Below are 7,343 nucleotides of genomic sequence, written 5' to 3'. Positions count from 1 at the left end.
CTGATGTTTGAAGTCCCCCAAGCTGAAAACCACTGATTTTTATAGCAATTGATTTGTTGCGGGACAGATTAATTATCTCGTTCTGTATGAAAGAAGTTAGTCAAGCAGTTCATGAGATGCAGGGTATGACTAACTACTTTTATTATTAATCCATTGTCTAGAGCGCTGTCATTTCAAGTTGATACTAAAGTTCCACTATAAACGTTTTTCATTCTACTTATAACTTTACACATGAAATATATTTTTATATATGTGTGTATGTGTATAAAAATTTGGTAACTTACAAGCTATGGAAAGTTTGAGGGTGATTTGTCAAACTCTTTAATTTAGGATTACTTTAAAATGACACTTTAACATTGTACTCAGGTCTGTTTGAGGGATTCTCTAAAGAAGTCATTGTCAATGTGTGGTTTGCAGACCACTAGTGATCCACAACTATCTTGCAAATGGGCCGCAGGCTCAGGGCTAACCCCCTTTCCCTGCAGAAAGCATGTACTGGTGGTCCAACCCTGTGCCCTCCCCCCTTATGAGGTGGCACCACCAGAGCCGACTTCCGACTGTTGGGGGAGAAAGGACATCAAGTCTCGTGGGCCGGATCTGGCGTAGGAGGGTAAGGAAGTGGCTGGGGGAATGGTAGTGCAGGAAACTGCTTGCCTGGAGGGTTTCCATTCTGCTTCCATTGACTGGAATCACAGCCAATGGAAGCAGCAGGGGTGGTGCCTGGGACCAGGAGACCCACCTACCCCTGTACCCATTTTATCATGGGTGGCTGGCTGGTGGTCTGTAGAAAGGTCTGTGTGGAGGGGGTTGCACTGGGGGCCAAAAGGTTTGAGAATTACTGCTCTAAAGTAAAACTTAATTATAACACTCAAAATTAATAATATAATTGAAATTTCTTGCATAGATTAAAAATACTGTAAATTGCATAGAGTGGTAAAAGGGATGTGGCTCTGGATAGCTATTTAACCTATGCAATGCTAACGTATTGCAGGACAGGGGCAGCAAGTGAGAAATAACAACTCTGGTCCTGGAACCATGTTAAGAGAAATTTACTTCTTTTATTTTGAGAGAATAGTCAATTTATATTAATTTTCCAGAGTAATTAATACTTTTCTTCATATTCAATTTTACCACTCCATATATAATTACTCTCATATACAGTTACTCTCACGTACGGTAACTCCTACTGCTGTCATTTGGAGTTGTGGGTGTTATGCAGAATCAGATCCACAATTATGATTATAATTGCCATAATTATAATTATAATTGGAGCAGACCAATGCACCATCTAGCTCAGTATCTTTTCTTACAACTGTGATCCATTTCTTTTGCTTCTGGCAGATCGAGGCTAGAGACTCTTGAAAGCACAGTTGTGCATCCCTATCCATTCTTGCTAATAGCCATTGATAGACAGGTGATTATCCTGTTCTTGTATCCTGTGGGGTAATATAAATACTGACTCAGATTCTGCAAGATCTCAGTAAACATGGTGATAAATATCTAGACATGTGTTTACCAATGGTATAAAGTAAGATATAATGTTATGATTTCAGAGAACCTAATCTTGAGAGCCTTAAAGACACTCAGTGCAAAGCAGGAAAGTACTGAACACCTTGCAAATCAGGCCCATCAGAATTCTGACATCATGTCTTACTAAAGAGTGATTTTAAATAGCAGTCATGTTTAATAACACAGCAATCTCCGATAGAATCCATGAAATGTTCCCACTTGCAAAATTAAACCACATGCGGCTGATGTTGATATGTCTGCTGTGATGCAAAGTAGCTGTTATGATTTATATGTGTTGGTTGATTGTCAAAAGTTGTAGTATTAGAGCAGTTTGAACAGAGGGGCAACCTCACTGATGAAATGAACCTTTTCAGGTGGAATCTATGTTCAGTAAGCTTTCTTTGTTAGAGCCAAGTTGTCTCACTGAAGCTGGAAATTTCAATGCAGAAAGATTCCAGAAAGGCAATGAAGAAACGTCATTTTCTTTTGAGTTCAGTGTTGCACATCATATTGTCTTCTCCATTTCCCTGCCTAATCCTTTTTTAATAACTATGCACTTGATTAGGTTCAGTTGTGTGAAAGTGGCTACCCTTGCGGGTAAGGAAGAAGGATCTATGTAACTGAGGACTGCTTTTGTGCTTTGACACAAAAGGAAGATTAGAGTAAGTGATAGTAATGTTAACTGTTGTCTTTTTCTATAAACATGTAACCATTTTAATTTTTAGTGGTTACACAGTTACATGGAGGAGAGGGGCATAAGGTGGGAGCCAGTGCTCTCAGTGTGCCAGCTTTTAAGATGGCTCTCTACGAACACCGGCTCCCACCTGCCCACCCTCGCAGCTTCTGTGAGAGGCTGCAAGTGGGGGCAGGCAACTCCATAGAGCTGGTATGTGCAGAGAGCCAGCTTAAAAGCCAGCTCCCCGCATGTACTGGCTGCCGCCTTTCCCAGCCTTCCGCACACTGCTGCCTCTGTTAGACGCAGGAGTGTGGGAGGGTACAGGTGGCTTCATGGAGTAGTCGGTTCCCACCTTCCCCTCCTCTCCCCCCCCCCCCCCCCATTGCCTCTGTGGGAGACAGCAAAGGATGTCAGGTGGCTCCATGGAGCCAATACACACAGAAAACTGTCTTAAAACCTGGCTCCCCATGCATATCAGATCCCACTTCCACCCCCCTTGCTGTCTTTGATACAATGTGTGTGTGTGTGTGTGTGTGTGTGTGTGTGCACGCGTGCATACATGTAGTCATTAGGATTAACCAATAATATCCCTGAGACTGAGGGATTTGTGTTTGTTTAGTCTGCAGAAAAGAAGAATGAGGGGGGATTTGATAGCAGCCTTCAACTTCCTGAAGGGAGGTTCCAAAGAGGATGTAGAAAGGACTTGATGACCTCCGGAGGTCTCTTTCAGCTCTATGATTCTATGATGATTCCCTAGTTTTACCTAGTGGTTTGGACACTCGACTAGACGTCAGGACACCTGGATTCTAATCCCAACTCTTCCACCTCTGATGTGACCTTGGACAAGTCCCTTCTCCTCTCTGCCCTCCCACCTTGTGTCTGTCTTGTCTACTTAGTCACGACCCTGAAGAGCTTACAGTCTTTCACTATGCATTTGTATTAGAGTGTGTGTGAGGAAGGGAGGAGGAGGCTTGGTGGAAATCTTTCCAGGAAAAATAATCAGAAATCAAAAATATCAATTTGGATATTACTATGGACCCTCATGGAAGCTGTAGCTCTTGTCCTCATTCTCTTGTGAGGGCTACGTCCCATGACTGGACTGTCTCTTCTGTTAAGATGCATGGTTTTCCTCACTTGCTGACCTGCCATGGTGCATCATGGAAATCCTGTGGCCACAGTGCATCATGGAAATGTATTCTATCCCCCATACAGGAGAATAACAGCTCAGATGAGGCACAGTATCAGCATTTCCTAATAGAAATTTCCAGTTTTCAGCTTTTGACAAACAATCCCAAAAATCTTTTTTCCCCCAAAAGACAGAACTTCTCATGGAATTTGGTGGAAAATTTCATTTACGGAAACAAGTCACAAATCTCCATTGAAACACAGTTTGGATGGAAAATGTTGACAAGCTGTAGATTGTACAGTGCCTAGAGCAAAGAGGTCTGGATATCTGTTGGGGTGCTACTGTAACACAAATAAATTAATAGAAACAATGAGTAGTCCTGTGGCATCTTAGAGACTCTCTCTCTTTCTAGCATGAGCAATTGTGGGCAAAACCCACTTCTTCATATGTGATGATTGAAGAAGTGGGTTTTGCCCACAAAAGCTCATGATTCTCTCATATAAATTAATTAATAGAAACACATTCAATTTTTAAGTTTAGTGTCTCTTGTCAAGCCTGTTGTCATTTTTCATTTCTGTTGTTCTTTTTATAATGAAGATCTTTCAGACAAAAGAGTCTTTAGGAAGTTGCTATTAGTCAGCACATTTTATGTTTGAAGATAATGATTTTTTCCCCTTTACCTGTAGTTGTAGCAATATTTCCTCAGTTTCTTCTATCTTTCTCACTTCTAAAAGCTCTAACTTTTTTAATTTAACCCCCATGGTTTTCACTTAGCAGCCTTGTATTCAATTCAGCTTCTGATGTCTGTGCAAATAACAAATGTGTTACTTATTTTTCCTTTTCATCAGCTTATTTTCCGTTTGTATTGGAGAGTAAGGGCCATCTATTTCCTAAGTCTTTCTCCTGAGGATTATTTGTACCATGGTGTGATAGTATTTCCTTATTGTCCACCCACATGATTAGGTTAGCTTTTTCTTCCTTCCTTCGCATTTTCTAATATCTATAGATGTTCTCTGAATCCCTTCACCTCATCTTTCTTGCTTATTAGCTTTAGCACTTCCATTCAGTTGTCTGTTCTGAGCAATTTGTGTCTTATTTTAAAACTTACCTTCTCCAAATTTCCCTATCACTCAAAATGTTCACACCTCTTCCCCCACCCTGCCGTGTATTTAGTGTCTCAGTCGACTACTGTCCTTGGCCCTAAGTATAGCCATAGTAGCACTGTATAAGGGAACTACCTTTTTAATATTTGTAGCTTACTGTTTGACTTCTGAAAAATTACTATGAAAATTTCATCTTCTTATTCATCAGGTCCACTCTCTGTATGCATTCAGAATGGTATGTTTGCTTATTATAAGTTTCTCTTTTTTTATTCCTGCTAGCCTTGAATAATCTATTTAGCTCTGGGAGATTGGGCTTGATTCTTGTCTGGTTTGAGCATCCCCTACAGAAATATTAGCTTCAGATTGCAGAATTTTTATTGTGCATTATGTATGAACTATAGAACACAGTTTGACTTTTAGGTCCTATGAGGAATTTGCAGGATTAGTAATTTGGGAGGGGAGTAGAAAGTGTTTATTAATTTATACTGAGCAGATTTGAGCTGGAAATCATGAAGACACAATAAATACTGCAATCATATGAGGGCATTTTTCCAAGTCTTTTGTAGTTAGAGCCAGAGAATGAGTCTCAGATTTCAAGTCTGACCCTGTCGATTAATTCCTTCCTGGTCCACCATGAGGCATTTCCTCTTCAGGGATTTATTAAAGTTTATTTGGGTATTTGAGAGCCAATAAATGATATGAAATTTGATATAATGGTACCCCATGAGTCAAATTCTGACCACTGCAGCCTCATTGTTTTCAACCTCAATGTCAGTAGTGCTCCCTGGGTGTAACTGAGGGTAGAATTTGGTCATGTATTCAATTATGCTTCTTAATATTAAATCCCCTACCATTTTCTTTTCCACTGTATTTCCCTAAGCAGTTTTAGGAATTAAAGTTTCCATTTATAATTTATGTATACTTATCAAATGCTATGATAGTACTAATTCTTAAACATTAAAGTCCATAGGAGCCTTGCCATTGATTTCAGTTGTCAAGGGATCAGATTTGATATATCAAATATGTGTAAATTTAAATTGTGTATCAAGAAGAATGAATAATCTCTGAACCATCATTTCATAAGTCAGAAAATATTTGTTTAAAAAAAATTGCTTGCTTTCCCCAAGTTTTTCCTATTACTATGATTATAAACATCAGTCCCCATTATGTGTAGTTTTGAAAGTTTTATTGGTCAATGCAGTTATCCTTGTCTTCTAATTAATGTGTCCGGCTGTGTTTAGCATTATTCCCAGTTTGACTCTTCAGATGTCTTTGCAAAGAGCTATCATTATTTAGGAATTTATTTATACACACACAGGAACATTTTGCAATGGAATGCGAAACTGCGTTGTCCACCACTAGATGGCACTGGATGTACCAACCTGATTTATATTAACTTCAGCCAGACCTGGATCTTATAGTGAACACTCTGAGAATCTCTATGAGAAGAAAGCTCTGTAGCCAGTCCATATCTGGTACAGAAGCCTAAACTGCTACTAGCATCTGCTACAAGGTATACACATTAAGTCAGTAGTAAACTATTGCTACAGGAGAACAGAAAGAAAAAGAGCAGCAACAAAGGTTGTGAAAAGAAAGGTTAAAGCAACAAAGGTTATAGAGGAAAAACAGCAACAAATGTTGCAGAATATTATCAATGTGCCACTCTTCTGTGCTCCAGAGAAGTTCAGCTTTGGCAAATTTTCACCATGGACATACTAGTGACATTAAAAAGCATTCAATATGGTAACCGTGTAGTCACTAAAAATGTTAGTGATTACATGTGCTAATCTCATTAACTTTACACTGCAGAGCCCTCAGCAAAGCCTCCCTGGGAACAGAGCTGCCAGCTGCTGCAGCAAAGCCACCTCCCCAGGAGCGGAGCAGGCATCTCTTGCTGGCTGGACTCCCAGGGAGCAGGCTTCGCTGCCCTGCTGCAACAAAGCTGACTGTCTGGGGGCTGGCTCAGTTGAACTGACACCATTAACGTATAGTTTGTCCTTTTCATATTTGTTCATTTTTTTTAATTGTATCCTTTGGTATATATGGTTGTGACTACTTTCTTCCACTATTTGATCTGAGGAAGTGGGTCTGGCCCACGAAAGCTCATCATCTAATAAACCATCTTGTTAGTCTTTAAAGTGCTACATTGTCCTGCATTTTGCATTAACGTATAAGCATCAGCTTATCGGTTAAATGCTTAGATGATTAAACTCTAACATCCCTAGGACAGATTAGGGATGTTAGATGTTTAATTGAATTATTGTGTAACCACACACAATAATTGGTTACATGATTATTCAATGGTCCCTGGGGGTGGGACCAGCAGCCAGTGTGCTCCTGGCCCCACTCCTGGGGAGCCCCCTACTACTCCATGCTGCTGCCTCTGCCTCTGTATCATGTGTGGGGAGTCAGCTTGAAAGCTGGCTTCCTGTGTGTACCAGCTCCTGCTTGCTCCCTCACCTGCCGTGCATCTGCCCCTCTATCGGAGGCAGCAGTGCAAGTGTAGGGGTAAGAGGCAGCTCTGCAAAATCCAGTGCTCCCTGCTGACACTGGCTCCCACCTCCCCCACTTGCTTCCTCCGATACAGAGGCAGCAAAAAAGCAGGGGTGTATGTAGTCATTTGGATTAACCAATAACATCCCTAGGACAGATTAGAAGTAGTTGGTGGGAACATTAATCTGCAGCCATCCAGAACCGTGAACACCGGTACCTGCGGCCATGCAACCATGTATGCAAATATAGCGGTGTGATCTAATCCTAGTGGACTGTGTCTCACCTGCGGGCTGGTATTTGTCTATGTGGTGTATTTTTTGCATTAACGTGGCTCTGAATAGAAGCCAGTTTCATTTTGCTCTTGCACACTCACAGAAACAAAATAATAATATGCACAGATTGCACACAACAGCTATATGAGTTTGTGAGAGCTTTT

Source organism: Pelodiscus sinensis, chromosome 2 (genome assembly GCF_049634645.1).
Source record: "Pelodiscus sinensis isolate JC-2024 chromosome 2, ASM4963464v1, whole genome shotgun sequence".
NCBI lineage: Eukaryota > Metazoa > Chordata > Testudines > Trionychidae > Pelodiscus > Pelodiscus sinensis.
This window is presented reverse-complemented; position numbering follows the sequence as displayed.